The sequence below is a fragment of the Jaculus jaculus genome, chromosome 12 (assembly GCF_020740685.1).
Source record: "Jaculus jaculus isolate mJacJac1 chromosome 12, mJacJac1.mat.Y.cur, whole genome shotgun sequence".
NCBI classification, from domain to species: Eukaryota; Metazoa; Chordata; class Mammalia; order Rodentia; family Dipodidae; genus Jaculus; species Jaculus jaculus.
In genome coordinates this window covers 67247290-67266089 of record NC_059113.1, presented here as the reverse complement: position 1 = coordinate 67266089, position 18800 = coordinate 67247290, and the positions used below count along the sequence as shown (strand labels likewise).

Genomic DNA, 18800 nt, shown 5'->3' with positions numbered 1-18800 from the left:
GTTCGCATTGTTGGTAGAAATACCATAGGTTAGTGGTAAAACCCTACTGCTTAAGACACCATACATGTATCATGGAGCAACATGGCTAGAAGCTGTAAGAGAGTCAGTTCCCAGTCAGTCAGCGCGTCTAGTTCCAGAATGTGCTACGTGAGTGACTGGGGGAAAATGACCAATATCTGTCCTAGCAATGTATGGTCTAACCTACTTAGAAGCAAAAAACCTGATGTGATACTCATTCAAGTGCAATAGTGGTGCATAGCCATGGTGGGAAACCAATTGCTCTAGATTTGGCTAACTGATCTGCTCAGTGGAATGGAACCCATAGCTAGAGTGGGGAAACAAGTCAGAACCATATCCAAAAATGAACCCACTCTCCACTAAACTCTCTCTAAGAAACAATGATTATCACATTTACTTGGTGCTAATTTTACTTTCCATTGGAGAATCTGCTTCTCTTTTTCAGATAGACTCAGATCCTAAGGAGAGAACCACCCCTTCATACCTCAAAAGGGCCCCAGCTGAAACTAAGAATAATTGGGGAAACATGCAAGGACACTGTTTTCTTGGTGAATCAGGAACCAGCACAACGGTGAAGAAGATAGACACAGAGAACAATCAACCCCTACCAAACCAGATATCCAGAGAAACAGAGGCTCCCAAGAAGCAGACCTAATAGGAACCCAACATGGCTCAGGGAAATTTGTGGAAGAAGAGGCAGAAAGAATGTAAAAGCCACATGTTGGGTCATGACATGCACAGACATTTCCTCCTACCCAAAACTAAAGGCTAACCCCACAGTGCACAACCTATGTACCCCAACAAGGAGGGTCCCTGTGAAGGGGGGAGGACAAAGAGGAGGCTAACAATGGTACCAACTTGACTGTATTCACTAACTACAAAAGAAGAAGAAGGAGGAGAAGAAGGAGGAGGAGGAGGAAAAGAAGAAAAGAAAGAAATCACCCATCCAAGAGCATCTGTGGGAAAAAGAGGTTTAGTTTGGGTTACAGGCTCAAGGGGAAGCTCCATGACGGCAGGTAAAATGATGGCATGAGCAAAGGATAGACATCACCCCCTGGCCCACCTAAGATGGATAATCGGAGTAGGAGAGTGTGCCAAACACTGGAAAGGGGACCCTGGCACCCATAAGCCTACCCCCAAGAATACACTGCTTCCATGAGGCATTAATTCCCAAATCTCCATCAGCTGGGAACCTAGCATTAAGAACACATAAGTTTATGGGGATCAACTGAATCAAACCACCATACAAAGCCACAACCATCTGAAAATAGAAGCTTCTCTCACAAAAAAAAAAAATGAGAGTAGCATTAATATATGGGTGTGAACATTAAGAGAAGTGTCTCACAGGCAGTTTGGTGAGAATAGTATATACATTTAGCCAGACACCAGAAGGTATTACACCCCTAGGGCTCATGACTTCCCCTGTCATAGGTTTTTAGTATCAGGCAGGTATTCCCTCTTGTGGAGCCAGCCTCCAATCCAATTAGGGAGCAGTTTTTTCCCCCACAACAGATGTTCCATTATTGCACCCATTGGCTCATTTGGCCAGGCTAGCCAAACTGAAGGTTTGCAGTGCTCACTGTTGTTTATCTCCATTGGTGATTGCTTTCTAGCTCATGGAACTGCATGTGGCATAGCTTTTATAAGCTTTTTAAAAATTAACTTAATTTATTTATTTAAGCGAGAGAGAGAATGGGCATGCCAGGGGCTCAAGGCACTGCAAATTAACTCCAGATGCATGTGCCTCCTTGTGCATCTGGCTTATGTGGGTCCTGAAGAGTTGAACTGGGATCCTTTGGCTTTGCAGGCAAATGCCTTAACCGCTAAACCATCTCTCTAGCACCCTTTCCAGGTTTCTATCAGCTGGTCCACATGGATGAGGTTTTCAGCTCAACTCCAGCAGGATTTTTCAGTGACCTTGCAGCCCAAGGATATGGAGTCTTCAGGAATAGGGTCTTACCATCTATTGCTGGTGGGAAACCTGGAGCCTCAGCAATGGCCCATAATGTTCTGGGAAGGGGCATCAAGAACCTCCCTGGTCAATAACTCACTGGAAGTTATCCCATCCCTGGCACTAAAAAATTTTTATCTATTTTTTAAAGTTTTTTTTTTATTAACAACTTCCATGATTATAAACAATATCCATGGTAATGTCCTCCCTCCACCCACTTTCCCCTTTGAAACTCCATTCTCTATCATATCCCCTCCACCTCTCAGTCTCTCTTTTATTTTGATATCATCATCTTTTCCTCCTATTATGATGGTCTTATGTAGGTAGTGCCAGGTATGTGGGGTCATGGATATCCAGGCCATTTTGTGTCTGGAGGATCACGTTGTAAGGAGTCCTACCCTTCCTTTGGCTCTTACATTCTTTCCACCACCTCTTCCACAATGGACCCTGAGCCTTGGAAGATGTGATAAAGATATTGCAGTGCTGAACACTCCTGTCACTTCTTCCCAGCACTATGATGCCTTTTAAGTCATCCCAAGGTCACTGCCCTCTGAAAAGAGAAGGTTCTCTACCAAAAGCGAGAGCAGCATTAATATATAGGTATGAACATTAAGAGAAGTGCTTACTGGGCAGTTTGATGAGCATAGTATATACATTTAGCCAGACAGCAGCAGACATTACACCCCTAGGGCTCATGACTACCTCTGTTGTAGGTTTTCAGTATCAGGGATGTATTCCCTCCCATGGAGCAGGCCTCCAGTCCAATTAGAGGGCAGCTGGTTTACACCACTACAGAGGTGCCACTATTGTACCCATTGGATCATTTGGCTTGGCTGACCAAATATAAGGCTTGCAGTGTCCACTGTTGAGTGTCTTCACTGGTGACTTATCTCTCTCCCATTGAACTTCACACAGAATGGCTTCTTCCAGCTTTTTGTCAGCTGGTCTACATGGAGGAGGTTATCAGCTCAGTTCCAGAAGGATTCCTCACTGGCCTTGCAGCCCAAGTATGTGGAGTCTTCAGCAATAGGGTCTTACCATCTATTCCTGGTGGGAAACCAAGGGCCTCAGCAATGGCCTATAATGTTTTTGAGGCATCAGGGATCTCCCCAGCCAACAATTCACTGGTAGGTATCCTATCCCTGGCACTAAAAATTTTCTAGCAACAATCTATGGCTCCTGAGTGTTCCATTGTCCAAAAAAGTATGTTTCCATGTGATTTATTTCTATCTTCTTAGATTTTGATTAGCCCTTCCTTCATCTTTCCTTTACTCAATCTCTTCCCCTGACCTCACTTGGGCCTTTTCACCCCCCTTGGTCTATTATTCTACTTACATATATACAATACCATCCTATTAAGTACCCTCTCCATTCCTTTTTCTTCATTTTTCACTTTATAGCTGTTTTCTACCTTATTGGCCTTTGCTACTGAGTTTTCTTCCTACTCACACAGAAGTCCAATCACATGTAGCTAGTATCCACATATGAGAGAGAACATATGACACTTGGCTTTCTGGGCCTGGGTTACCTCACTTAGTATAATCCTTTCCAGATCCATCCATTTTCCTGCAAACTTCATAACTTCACTTTTCTTTACTGCTGAGTAGAACTCCATTGTATAAATGTGCCACATCTTCATTATCCACTCATCCACTCATGAGGGACATCTAGGCTGGTTCCATTTCCTAGCTATTGTGAATAAAGCAGCAATAAACATGGTTGAGCAAGTATCTTTAAGGTAGTGAGACAAATCCTTAGGATATGTGCCCAAGAGTGGTATAGCTGGGTCATATGGTAGATCTATTTTTAGCTGTCTCTGGAACCTCCACACTGATTTCCACAATGGCTGCACCAGATTGCATTCTCACCACCAGTGTAGAAGGGGTCCTCTTTTTCTGCATCCTTGACAGCATTTATGATTATTTGTTTTCGTGATAGTAGCCAATCTGACAGGAGTGAGATGGAATCTCAATGTAGTTTTAATCTGAATTTCCCTCATGACTAGGGATGTAGAACTTTAAAAAAAAAATCTTTATATGCCATCTATGTTTCTTTTGAGAACTCTCCATTTAGTTCCAATGCCCATTTTTAATTGGGTTGTTTGATTTCTTATTATTTAATATTTTGTGTTCTTTGTATATCCTAGATATTAATCCTCTATCAGATATATAGGTGGCAAAGATTTTCTACCATTTTGTAGGTTGCCTTTTTGCTCTATTCATAGTGTCTTTTGCCATACAAAATCTTTGTAATTTCATGAGGTCCCAGCGGTTAATCTGTGGTTTTATTGCCTGAGCAATTGGGGTTATACACAGAAAGTCCTTGCCAAGACCAATATGTTGAAGGGTTTCCTCTACTTTTTCTCTTGCATTTTCAGAGTTTTAGGTCTGCTATTAAGGTCTTTGATCCATTTGGACTTAAGTCTTGTGTGTGGAGAGAGATAAGGATCTTTTTTCCTCCTTCTACAGATACATATCCAGTTTTCCCACCACCATTTGCTGAAGAGCCTGTTTTTTCTCCAATGCGTATTTTGGCATTTTTGTCAAAGATTAGATGTCTATAGCTACCCAGACTTACATCTGGGTCCTCTATTCTGTTTCATTGATCTACATATCTGCTTTTGTGGCAGTACCATGCTGTTTGTGTTACTATGGCTCTGTAGCCTAAGTTAAAATCAGGTATGGTGATACCACCAGCCTTATTTTTGTTGCTCAAAATTGTTTTAGATATTCAGGGTATTTTTTCTGTTTCCAAATAAATTTTTGGATTTTTTTTCTATTTCCAATTTTGATGGGGATTGCATTAAATGTGTAGATTGCTTTGGTAAGATTGCCATTTTCACAATGTTGAGTCTTCTGATCCAAGAATAAGGGATGTTTTTCCTTTTCCTAGTGTCTTCTGCAATTTTTCGCTTGAGTGTTTTAAAGTTTTCATTGTAGAGATCCTTCATTTCCTTGGTTAGGTTAATTCCAAGGTACTTTATTTTATTTTATTTTGATGCAATTGTGAATGGGAATGATGCCCTGATTTCATCCTCTGTGTGTTTGTTTTTAGCATATATGAAGGCTACTGGTTTCTGTGTGTTTATTTTGTATATTGCTGCATGGCTATAAGTGTTTATCAGCTATAACAGTTTTCTGGTAGATTCCTTAGGGTCCTTTATGTATAGAATCATGTCATCTGCAAATAATGATTACTTGATCTCTTCTTTTCCAAATTGTATCCCTTTTATGTGTCTCTTGCCTTATTGCTATGGTTAAGACTTCCAGTACTATATTAAATAAAAGTGGAGACAGTGGACACCCTTGTCTTATTCCTGATTTTCATGGAAAAGGTTCAAGTTTTTTTCCATTTAGTATTATGTTGGCTGTAGGTTTGTCATTAATAGCCCTTATTATGTTGAGATATGTTCCTTCTATTCCCAGTCTCTGTAGGACTTTTTTATTAATTAATTTTATCCTTTTTATCCTTTCAAAGAACCAACTCTTTGTTTCCTTGATTCTTTGGATTGTTTTTTTGGCTTGTTTTTCTTTTGCCAAGGCTTTAAGTTGAAGCATTAAGTTTACTTGCGACCTTTCTAATTTCTCCTCCTCCTCCTCCTTCTCCTCCTCCTTCTTCTTTGGTTTTTTAAGGAAGGGTCTCACTCTAGCCTAGGCTGACCTGGACTTCACTCTATTCTCAGTGTGGCCTTGAACTCACAGCAATCCTCCTACCTCTGCCTCCTGAGTGCTGGGATTAAAAGCATGTGCCACAATGCCCAGCTCCTAATTTCTTAATGTTGGCACTTAAAGCTATGAATTTCCCTCTTAGGACTGCCTTCTTTGTGTCCCAAAGGTTTTGGTATGGTGTGTCCTCATTGTCATTTGACTCTATTAATTTTTTAATCTCCTTCTTAATTTCTTCATTAACCCATTCGTCACTTAGTAGTGTATTGTTTAGTTTCCATGATTATGCTCTATAGCTTTTATTGCTATTGATTTGTAGTTTGATCTCATTGTGATCAGATAGAGTGCAAGGAATTATTTCAATTTTCCTGTATTTGTTAAGATTTATTTTATGTCATTAATATATAGTCTATTTTAGAGAATGTTCCATGTGCTGCTGAAAAGAATGTATTGTGCAGCATTTGGATGAAATGTCCTGTATATATCTGTTAGGCCCATTTGTTCTATGACCTCACTTCATCCAAGAAATTTATCTAAGATGCAAAAATATGTACATTATAACACAAGAAGTACAAAAAAATTCAAGACAATATAAATCCACCAGAAAGTATCAATGCATCAGAAATGACCTCCAGTGAGACTGATTTAGAGGAAATGCCTGGGAAAGATTTCAAAAGAAAGATTATAAATATGTTCAAAGAAGTCAAAGGGGAAATCAAAGAAATGAAAGAAGACAGGAAACCAATTTAATGAAATGAGAGGTCAACATAAGAACAAACTATGAAATTTAAAAAACTCTGTAGAAAATCTCACCAGTAGAATGGATGAAGGAGAGGACAGAATATCTAAACTACAAGACCAGGTAGCATATGTAATACAGTACAACAAAGAGAAAGACAAACTAATAGGAAAGTATGAGTGGGAATTTCAAGATATTCAGAACACTATGAAAATATTAAACATAAGAATTCAGGGTATAGTAGAAGGAGAAGAATTTCACTCCGAAGGCATAGTAGGCATTTTCAACAAAATCATAGAAGAAAACTTCCCCCAAATTGGGCAAGAGATGCCAATGCAGATACAGGAAGCCTATAGAACACCAAACAGATAAAACCTGGAAAGAACACCTCCTCACCATGTTATAGTTAAACTACCAAACATACAAACATATACATATATTGACTTCTTTGAACATATTTACAATCATTCTTTTGAACTCTTTCTTAGGCATTTCCTCTAACTCGTTCTCACTGGAGGTCATTTCTGATGCATTAATACTTTTAGGTGGATTTATATCATCTTGCTTTTTAGTGTTTGTTGTGTTATAATGTATATATTTTTGCATCTTGGATTAAGTTAATGCTTGGATTTTCTAGCTAGCTGGGTATTCTTAGCTGTATCAATTGATTTGATGTTATATATTTTCAGGGTAGGAGCTTAAGGTGTTAGATGTGGCTCTTAAGACTCTCAGAGTATTTACAAAGGTGCTCCTAGGGGTTGAATTTCCCTGCTATGGGAGTATTCAAGTAGGCTGAGTGGAATTAAATACAGGTAGATTCTAAAATTTAACTAAACAATGTACACATTCAATCAAAAAACAGCCCCAAGTATGTATGCCAGAGTAGTTATTATAATGACCAGATCCTCTATCAACATGAAGGTTAAGATTTCTGGTCTGTTGAGGGATCCAAGTCAGCTTGTGACCAAGTGAGACCCTTCCCTGGTGCAATCCCAGTTACCTTGGATGATTTTGGTCTCAGTGAAGTTGCTGCCTGTGTCGTTGGGCTGCTGTTCTGATTTCTGGAGCTGGGCACTGGCTTTCCCTGCGGGGCAAACTGAGCCTGGCAAGTGTGGCCTTGCAGATCAGCACCCCTGCTGCTGGAACTGCTGGTGCTAAAGCTGCCGCTGCTGGGTCTGTAGCTGCTGCTGCTGAAACTGCTGCTGCTGGAGCTGCCACTGCTGGAGCCACTGCTGCCACTGAAGCTGCTACTGTGGGATCTGCCGCTGCTGCGGCTCCTAGGTCTGCTGCTGCTGGATCTGCCGCTGCTGCTGCTACTGGGTCTGCTGCTGCTGAGGCCACTGTTACTGGTGCCAGAGCCGCTGATGTTGCTGTCTATTTTAGAGAATGTTCCATGTTGCTGCTGGACTCTGCTCCTGCTTGGTTCCCGCTGTCGGCTCAAGTTGGCATGGCCGGGTCCCGGGACCACTGTTCTGTTCACTAGAGCTGGGCTCAGGTGGTGGGGGAGGGGAGGGAGCCACAGCTGCTCTGGTTCTCTTGCTGTTTCAAGTGTTCTTCTACCTCGTGGTCTGCACCTCTGTTGTTCACTGCCGCTCTCCCTTCACGTTTCCTGAGTTGCGGAGAGCTCTGGTGTGAGGGGAAGCTCCCCGAACCTGGCTTTTCCTGTGGCTGGAGCCGAGTCTGGATGCTTTCTGGTGCGCCGCCACTGCCGTGGTTGGTGGACCTTCCCAGGCCGCTTTTGCCGGCCTGTGCGGGCTCTGGATGCTCTTGCTCTCTTCTACTTCTCTGCTGCCGCATCAATTTCCTATTCACCTCACTTTTTAGTAAAAGTGTGCATTTTCCTGATTTTTTTGGTCTCCCCCCCCCCCCAGGCTGCTTTGGTGTGGTACCTATGCCGCCATCTTGACTGGAAGCCCTCCATCTTAGATAAACTTAATGCTTGTATTTTCTAATCATCTGCAGTATTATTAGAGGTATCAATCAATCTCATGTTATAAGTCTTCAGGATAGGAGCTTAAGGTGCTATATGTGCCTCTTAGGACTCATAGAGTAACTACAAAAGTGACTCCAGATGTTGTGCTTACCTGCCATGAGAACATTCAAGTAGACTTATTGGAACAAAATATAGGAAGTTTCTAAAATTTAACTAAATAATGTACACATTCAATGAAAATCAGCACAGAGTATTTATGCAAGAGTAGGCAATATGACAACCAGATCCTCTAACAAAGTCACAGTCCCTTAGGATGTGTGTTGCCCCACACCCTTAATCCTGTCAACTAGGACTCTATGATTTCTGGTCTGAAGGGAGAACAGCAGGGAAGAATGGAGGAGCAGCTTCTGAGGAGAGGACCAGTGGGAAAACTTCAGCCACCATCCATAGCCCCTCTCCTACTGCCAGGGCAAGCACCAGCAAGTACCAGAGACCTGGGGAAAGGAACTCACCTACACAACACCAAACACAGGCATTCAGAGCTGTGATCCAGCAACCCAGCCACCCTGCCTGAGCTCACACTGCACCAAAGAAGGACCCAACCAGGAGTGCAGCATAATTGAGACCAATACCATCCCAAAAGGTAACTGGGATTACACCAGGTCAGTACCCACCAAATAAGCCTGGTATATAGGCTTGAATCAGAAGATATAATTGCACCTTCCATGTCAGGACAAATTATATGTTAAATCTGATGATTTGTAGGATTTGCCATTCTTAAATAAACTACATTTTGGGCTTGTCATTTGTTGCTTCCTGATTTATAGTGCCTTTGTTTCCTTTTCTGTCATTCATTAGGGAAGGTCAAATGCTTGGTCACAAACTGACTTGTAATTTTCTTTTTGTGTGATGTCTTTGTCTGGTTTTAGTATCAGGGTGATACTGGCTTCCTATAAGGAGTGTGATAGTATTCCTTCCTTTTCTATTTTATGGAAAAGTTTGAGAAGTGTTGGTGTTAGTTTTTACATTTAGGTCTGATAAAATTCACGAGTGAATTCATCTTGGCCTGGACTTTTATCAGTTGGGAGATTTTTTTTTTTTTTTTCAAGGTAGGGTGTCACTGTGGCTCAGGCTGACCTGGAATTCACTATGTAGTCTCAGGGTGGCCTCAAACTCACGGCGATCCTCCTACCTTTGCCTCCCGAGTACTGGGATTAAAGGCATGCGCCACCACGCCCGGCTCAGTTGGGAGATTTTTAAAATAATTTCCTAGGTCTCTAAACTTGTTATGGGTTATCTCATATTGGCTTACTTTAGGTAAGTCATATAAGTCTAGGAAATAATCCACTTATTTCAGATTTTCTAACTTAGTATCATTCTTAAAGTATGTCCTTATAATTTTCTGAATTTTTTTATTATCTGTTGTAATGGTGCCTTTTTTCATCGCTTTTTTTGTTAATTTGTGTTCCTTCTCTCTTTCTTTTGGTCAGATTTGCTAAGGGTTTATCAATCTTATTTACCCTTTCAAAGAATAAACTCTTTGTTTCATTGGTTCATTGTATTGAATTTTGGTTTCTATTTCATTTAATTTCTGCCCTAATCTTTATTATTTCTTCCCATCAACAGATTTTTGTTTTGCCTTGTTCTTCTTTTTCCAAGGCCTTAAGGTGAAGAATTAAGTTGTTTACTTGCAACCTTTCTAATTTCTTTTCTCTTTTTCTTTTTTTGTTTTTGATTTTCAAGGTAGGGTCTCACTTTAGCTCAGGCTGACCTAGAATTCACTATGTAGTCTCAGGGTGGCCTTGAACTCAGGGTGGTCCTCCTATCTCTGCCTCCTGAGTGCTGGAATTAAAGGTGTGTTCCACCATTCCTGGCTCTAATTTCTTAATATAGGCACTTAAAGCTATGAATTTTCCTCTTAGGACTGCCTTCATTATGTCCCCAAAGTTTTGGTACATTGTGGTCTCATTATCATTTGGTTCCATGATTTTTTAAAATTTCCTTTTTGATTTCTTCATTCAGTAATGTATTATTTAGTTTCCATGAATTTCTGTATGCTTTGTAATTTTTCTTATTGCTGATTTGTAGTTTAATTCCATTGTTATCAGATAGAGTACAAAGCATTGAATGATTTTCCTGTATTTGTTAATATTTGCTTGTGTCCTAATATATGCTCTATTTTAGAGAATGTTCCATGTGCTGCTGAGCAAAATGTGTGTTCTGTAGCATTTAGATGGAATGTTCTGTAGATATCTGTTAGGTCCATTTGTTCTATGATATCACTTAATTCAGATGCCTGTTTATTTGTTGTCAGGATGATCTGTCAATAGATGAGAGTGGGGTATTGAAGTCACCCAATGCAATGGTGCTTGGTGCTATCTGTGAACTTAACTGTAATAGTGTTTGATGAAATTGGGAGCACCCATGTTAGGTGCAAATATATTTAGAATTGTAATGTCTTCTTGTTGATTTTTTTTTCTTTAACCAATACAATGTGACCTTCTTTATCTTTTCTCACTAATATTGGTTTGAAGTCTATCCTGTCCAATATTATAATAGCAGCACCTGTTTGTTTCCTAGGCCCATTTGCTTGGAATGCCATTTTCCATCCTTTCACCCTAAGATAGTGCTTATCATTTATGGAGAGATGAGGTTCTTGGAGACAGAAATAGAAGGATCCATCCTTTTAATCCACTCTTCAAGCCTGTGTCTCTTGGTTGGGGCATTGAGGTCACTGATATTAAGAGTTATTATTGAAAGTATGTATTTATTCTCACCATTGTTCCTGTTTTGTAGTGCTTCCTTTTTAACCTTCACTCTCTTGTAGTAAGTGTTTTTTAGTATGATTTATTTTTCCCTGTTTCCTCATATGTGTGCTTTCCTTTCTCTTCAGTGTGGAGGATCTCTTCAAGCATTTTCTGTAGAGCTAGCTTAGTTGACATATATTCCTTTAGCCTGATTTTGTGTGGAATGTCCTTATTTCACCATCAATTTGGCTGGATAACTTTGTTGGGTAAAGTACTCTTGATTGACAGTTGTCTTTTAGAACTTGCAATAAATCATTCCAAGCGATTGGTAGTAGTTTGATAATGGAGAGTGGGCTTATGTTTGGATATGGTTCTCATTTGTTTCCTAGCTCGAGCTATGGGTCCTGTACCACTCAGGGGATCAGTTAGCCGAATCAAGAGCAGTTGGTTTATTTGGGCCTTAGGAGCTGTGCATATTGCCTTTATTATGTTAAGATATGAACCAACCATGACAATTCTCTCCAATGTTTTGATCATGAAGTGATGTTGTATCTTGTCAAAGACCTTTTCTGTATCTACCAAAATGATCATGTGGTTTGTGTTTAACCTTGTTTATGTGGTGTATTACATTGACAGATTTCCAAATATTGAACCACCCCTGTGTTCCTGGGATGAATCCCACTTGATCAAGGTGGATTATGCTTTTGATGTGTTGTTGGATTCAGTTTGTGAGGATTTTGTTCAGGATCTTTGTATCTAAGTTCATCAGAGAAATAGGCTGGTAGTTTTCTTTTCTTGTGGCATCTATGCCTGGTTTTGGAATTATGATGATTCTAGCTTCATAGAAGGAGTTGGGTAGCCTTCCCTGTTCTCCAATTGTGTGGCACAGTTTGAGGAAGATTGGTTTGAGTTCTTCCATGAAGGTTTGGTAGAATTCACCTGAGAAGCCATCTGGTCCTGGACTCTTCTTTTGGGGGAGGATTTTAGTTATTTTTCAATCTCAATGAGTGTGATAGGTTCATTTAGGAGATTAATCTACTCTGAGTTTAGCTTTAATAGATGGCATGCATCCAGGAATTTGTTCATCTCCTCCACATTATCCAGTTTTGTGCAGTAGAGGTTTTTGAAATAAGTCCAGATGATTCTCCCAATTTCACTTATGTCTGTTGTGATCTCTCCTTTTTCATTTTTAGTTTTGTTAATTTGAAGCATCTCTTTGTTTTTTGGTGGATCAAATTGGCCAGGGGTTTGTCAGTCTTGTTTATTTTTTCAAAGAACCAGCTCTTTGCTTTGTCAATTGTCTTAATTATTTCCTTGATTTCCAATTCATTAATTTCTGCTCTGATTTTAATTATTTCTTTCCTTCTGGAGCTCTTTGGGTTGGATTTTTCTTGCTTTTCCAGTGCCTTTAGGTGGATGGTTAGGTTATTGATTTGGGATTTCTCTGTCTTTTTTATGAAGGCATTGAGTGCTATGAACTTTCCCCTGAGGTCTGCCTTCATTGTGTCCCATAAGTTTTGGTATGATGTGTTCTCATTGTCATTTAATTCTAGAAATTTTGCAATTTTATTTTTTATTTCCTCCACTATCCATTTATTGTTTAAAAGTGTGTTGTTTAGTATCCAGGTGCTGTTGGGATTTTTGGTGGGTCTTTTGTTAATTTTCAGCACTATAGGATTATAATCTGATATCATGCAGAGAATTATGTCAATCTTCCTAAATATGTGGAGGCAGGCTTTGTGACCCAGTATATGGTCTATTTTAGAAAATGTTCCATAGGCTGCTGAGAAGAATGTTTACTCTGTGGATTTGGGATGGAAAGTTCTGTAGATGTCCGTTAGGTCTAAGTTATCTATGTTTCTTTTGAACTCTCTTACTTCCCTCTAAAGTTTCTGTTTGGATGATCTGTCTATTACTGATAAATGTATATTTAAGTCCCCAACTATGATGGTGTTGGTGCTTATTTCTGTTTTATTGTCAAGTAGGTTTTGCTTTATGAACTGTGTTGCCCCTGTATTTGGTGCACACAAAATCATAAATATGATTGAAATATCCTCTTGATGGGTCCTTCCGTTGATAAGTAGGAAGTGGCCTTCTTTGTCTTTTTTGATTATTTTTGGTTTGAAGTCTATTTTATTTGATATTAATATAGTTACACCTGCTTGTTTATTATTCCCATTTGCTTGGAATATTGTTTTCCATCCTTTCACCCTGAAGAGGTGTCTGTCTTTAGTGGTGAGGTGGATTTCTTGATGACAACAGATTGAGGGATGTGATTTTTTGAGCCATCCTGTTAGCTTGTGTCTCTTGATGGGTGAATTAAGGCCATTAATATTTAGGGTAATGACTGTGAGATTTGATTTGATCCCTGCCATATTGTGATGGTATATGTGGTTTGGTATTTTAATGGATTTTGAAATTTTTTGTGCCTACTTTTTGTTTGGTTATTGTGATCTTTAGGCGTTTGAGGTTGATTATTTGTTTCTTCTCTGTGGAGAATTTCCTGAAATACTTTCTGTAGGTTTGCTTTTGTTTTCATATAATTGTAAAGCTGAGTTTTATCATGGAAAGTTTTTCTTTCCCCATCTATTATGAGGGATACTTTTGCTGGGTAGAGTAGTTTGGGTTGGAAGCCATAGGTTCTTGGACTTTGCAGTGTTTCATTCCAGGCCCTTCTAGCTTTCAGGGTTTTCATTGAGAAGTCTGGAGTAATTCTGATGGGGTTACCTTTAAAAGTGATGTGCTGTTTTTCCCTAGCTGCTTTTAGGATTTTCTCTTTGCTGTCAATGTTTAGAGTCTTAATGACAATATGTCTTGGAGAGTTTCTTTTTTGGTCCAGTCTGTTTGGAGTTCTGTTGGCTTCTTGTATCTTGATGGGCCTTTCTTTTAAGAGACTGGGGAACTTTTCTTCCATTATTTTGTTAAATAAGTTCTCCATGCCTTTGGTCTGAATTTCTTCTCCTTCTGGTATTCCAATGAACCTGATATTAGGACGTTTACATGTATCCCACAGTTCCCTCATGTTCTATTCACAGAAACTTTTGAACTTACTAAAATTTTTGAACTCTTGAACTGTTTCTTCCATCTTGTTGTCCAGATCAGAGCTTCTGTCTTCCACATGTCTTACTCTATTCTTGAGAGCTTCTAGAGTTTTGGACTTGTTCAATTAGGTTTGCATTTTCTACTACTTTTCTATGTATAATTTCTATCCCTCTGCCAAGCTCCCTTTTCTCATCATTTTCTCATTTTCTTTTCTTTTGTTTTTCGAGGTAGGGTCTCACACTAGTCCTGGCTGACCTGGAATTCACTATGTAGTCTAAGGGTGGCCTTGAACTCACGGAGATCCTCCTACCTCTGCCTCCCAAGTGCTGGGATTAAAGGCATATTTTTCTCATTTTCTTGATGATTCTTGGAATTCATTCTTGCATTTCTTTATGTCTTCATTTAGCATGGCCAGCTGATTTTTGAGGTCTTCTTTTTTTTTTTTTTCACTCTCCCTCAATTCTCTTAACTGTCTTTGAACTCCTTCCATTTTATTATCTATTAGTTCTAGTCTAGTGATGGCAGCATCCACTCGATTATCAGTCCTTTGTTGTTTTTCTGCAAGTTCTACCAGTAGCTTGGTTAGGGTTGCATTGCTCACAGCTTTAGTTTGGTATTCTGATCCTAAGTATGTTTTGATTAGAGATGTTCATTGTAGGACTGGGTGATCTAAATGGATTTTCTTGCATTTGATTTTTCTTGTTATTTCTTTTGCACTCTGGTTCCCATCACAGTGTATGGGCATGTAGGTTGGTGGATCAGCCTGGGCTCAAGCACAGTGGGAATCTGTAGCAGCCTGAGGCAGTTGCCAAGCAGCTTCGGCTTTGGTGCTCCCTTGCCAAAGCCGTCTGCGCTCCTGCCTGGCCGGTGCACCAAATTTGCCTGAGCTCTCATGCAGTAATGCACCAAAGCTTCCTGTGCTTAGGTTAGGAGGGATACTGAGGCACTAGCCCTGAAGCAGCCCAAACTCTGGCATGGCAGAACACTGGGACCTGAAAACACTTTGTGCTCCCCTGCAACAGGACAATGGCAGTTGGCCGGCACAGCAGACAGGGAAGGGATGGCACCTGAGTTGGTGCGAGTGACACACACAGTCTGAGCTGGCGTGGAGTGTTGCAATGGGCCTGGGCTCATGCGTGAATGTGTGGCAGCCAGAGCAGTAAGTGAGTGAGTGGGCGGAGTAGGCTAAGCTTCCACAAGCAGGGTCAGTGTTGTGGCATTGTTTGGTGGGCAAATTGATCAAAGGAGCCTGAGCTCCAATGGGCCAGCAGGTGTAGCCTGGCCAAGGTCACTCATGGTTAGGGGTAGCAGGGTGATTGCCCTGTGCAGTGAGGCAAGTGGAACTATGTTGGCCTGGGACCCTTTTCCTACAGTAAGTGTGGGAGTTTCCTGAAGCTGGGACTGTGGGTACTGCACCTTCGAGGGAATCAGCGATTCTGTTTTTTCCCCTCTGTGCCCTCCCACTGGCAATCTATTGGAGATTGCTCTCCCCTAAAAGACCCAGTGAACTCTTAATGCTTTGCTTTTCTTTCACGTGATGTGCAGCGCAGTTATGCGGTCACCATCTTGGCCCTGTACCCTGAATTCTTATGTTTGATCTTTTCATAGTGTCCTTAATATCTTGAATTTCCCATTCATGCCTTCCTATTAGCTTGTCTTTATCTTTGTTGAACTGTATTAGATCTGCCCACCTGGTCTTCTAGTTTAGATATTCTGTTCTCTCCTTAATTCATTCTATTGGTGAGACTTTCTTTTTTAAAAAATTTAAATTATTTATTCTCACTGATTATTAATCATCATACAGCAAATGCAGTATTAAAATATATCATCCTCAGTAAATCTTTACTTATAAAATGTGATTGTTACAAGTAAAATAAAGCTTTTAGAATTTTCATTTAAAAATACAAATTTTGTAAATAACCATTTTTAGGATGAGAAAATTATTTCAGATACTGTCTTAAAATGCTATTAAAAAAACTTTACTCTGAAAAGTGTCAAGAAAAAAATACCTGATCCCTCTAGAACTACCACCACTTCTAGTTTCTTTTCGCTTCTGTATTTCTCAATCTCTTTCTTTCTCAGGCAAGGTCTCTGCCCAGGGTGAACATTGCCATCCTCCTACCTCAACCTCCTGAGTGCTGAAATTACAGGTTGAGCCATCACGCCTGGCCTAGTTCTAGTTTCTAAGTTCTGTTTTGTACCATAAGCAAGAAAACAAGACACACAACACTGCAATTACCTGTCAAATAATTAGGTAGAATAAAAGTTGTATATTCATTAAATTGAACATATACTTTTTTTTCTCAGGTAGGGTCTCACTCTAGCCCAGGTTGACCTGGAATTCACTATGTAGTTACTTAGGCTGGCCTTGAACTCATAGCAATCCCCCTACCTCTGCCTCCCAAGTGCTGGAATTAAATGTGTGTGCCACCATGTCCAGCAAATGTAATCTATAAGTCTTTCAATATTATAAAACCACTTGAATCAAAAGTTTTCTTCTAGTCCTGGAGACCAATATTGATACCTTTTTCAATACCAAATAAAATTTAGGTTTTGTGGTCTTAAAAATTTATAGAAGTTAATATATTTGAAGATGTGATGAAGTGGCTCCATCTTTCCATTTATTTATATGATCTGAAATCACAGTTCTGCACAGTGGACATGTTTTCTCTCTGTTAAACCATAGGGTGATGCACTCATCACAAAATATATGCTGACAAATTAGAAGAATTGGCTTCTGAAATTCAGCTTGACATACTGGACAAATACCATCCACAGCTGAACACTGTCTCTTGCTGGCAGCCACTCCATACTTGGTTGGGTAAAAAATAGTTGCAAAACATGTCAGAATGTTCTCAAATGTCCAAAAAAGTCCAATAGTTTTAGTATGAGGTACAATAAAGCCAACAATATCCCAAGACTCCATCTAGTTACATGACCAAACTCTCCATAGCTTATAAGGTATCGAAACCAAACTGGTATAGGAACAAAACTTCGGTAATACTGACATAATTCTTCTAAAAGCATGTGCCAGTAACCCTTTGATTTAAAAGGCATGATGAAAGAAGGCACCAATAAAATAAGGCATTTTAAACCCATGAAGAGGAATTTCAGAATGAAGTCTGTAATTCCAATACTCCAAAGTACTTCCCAGAAGCTCAAAGGACCCAATGTGGGATTTAAGAAAATTAAGGTGTAGTAAAGTGATTGAGAATGAAAAGTGTAATATAAAAGAACGGAAGATCCTGCTAAGAATACTAGTAGCCAGGCACACTGAATCTTTGAGGACCTTTCTCTTAGAAAAACCTGATTTACAATGCTTTTGTTTGCATACATAAAAGTTGTTAGCAGCCCAATTCCAAGAGAAATTCCTGTTATATGCTGCATAACAAGTTTGATACCCAGAATCAAAATGTAAGGAAGAGGCCGGGCGTGGTGGCGCACACCTTTAATCCCAGCACTCGGGAGGCAGAGGTAGGAGGATTGCCATGAGTTGGAGGCCACCCTGAAACTCCATAGTGAATTCCAGGTCAGCCTGGGCTAGAGTGAGACCCTACCTCAAAAAAAAAAAAAAAAAAAAAAAAAAAAAGTAAGGAAGACTTTTCTGCAGCCACTTGAAGAGATGCCAAAATTCCAAGAATGAGCCACTTGCATGTTCCCCATTCTCCGGGGTCGGATCATCATGTGGCTTTTCTTCACCAAGGAGTGACTCCGGAACTGACTCTGTGCACACCCATGGGTACAGCTATGGGCACCTGACCTTTTATTTCTAGATCCTGGACTTCCAGGGTATTGTTTAGGATGGAGTTCATCTGAATATGAACATCTCCAGAGTAAAGACAAGAACTATCTCCAGCCAGTCTTGATGGGAGAGGACACTGGGAGGCAGAGGCATCTTCACCACTTGCACATCCTGGAGAACTGTGCAGCTGGTTACAACTGGCTTGCATGGCCCTTCAGTACTTTTTCTCAGATTTCTTTGCTTCAGATTCTCCTCTCATGACCGGGAACCCGAGGCCTCGGCGGCCACAGCGTGAACAGCCGCACACGCCGCCCAGAGCTGTTCACACCGAGCCATCGGCCTCGAACGCCAGCGGCCACTCAGCCGCTGGGGCAGCGTGCTCTGCATGCATGCCTTGGTGAGACTTTCTACAGAGTTTTTTTTATTTGTTTTTTTTTTTGTTGTTGTTGTTGTTGTTTTTTAATTTGACTTACTCTTTTTTTCATGGATAGTATTTATGACTGGCTTTTCTTTATTATTTTTATTGCCTTATTCATGTTTTGCATTGACCTCTCATTTCATTAAATTGGTTTTCTGTATCTTCTTTGATTGCCTCTTTAATTTCTTTGAGCATATTTATAATCCTTTTTTTGAAATCTTTTTCATGCATTTCCTCTATATCAGTCTCACTGGAGGTCATTTCTGATGGATTTATAATTTTTGTTGAAATTATATTGTCTTGATTTTGGGGTGTTTATAATGTAGAGATTTTTGCATCTTGGATTAATTTGATGCTTAGGTTTTCTAATTATCTGAAGTATTCTTAGATGTAACAATCAATCCGATGTTATATATTTTCAGGGTAGGAGCTTAAGGTGCTTGCTGTGGCTCTAAAAGACTCTCAGAGTAACCACAAAAGTGACCCTAGGTGTTTGGTTGCCTGATATGTGAGTATTCTATTAGGCTGGGTGTAACAAAATACAG

General features: G+C 40.0%; 1 pseudogene; it reads right to left on the bottom strand.

The window, feature by feature from the left end:
* Window positions 1-16651: 16651 nt before the first annotated feature.
* Window positions 16652-18120, bottom strand: LOC123453756 (annotated as a pseudogene).
* Window positions 18121-18800: the final 680 nt, after the last annotated feature.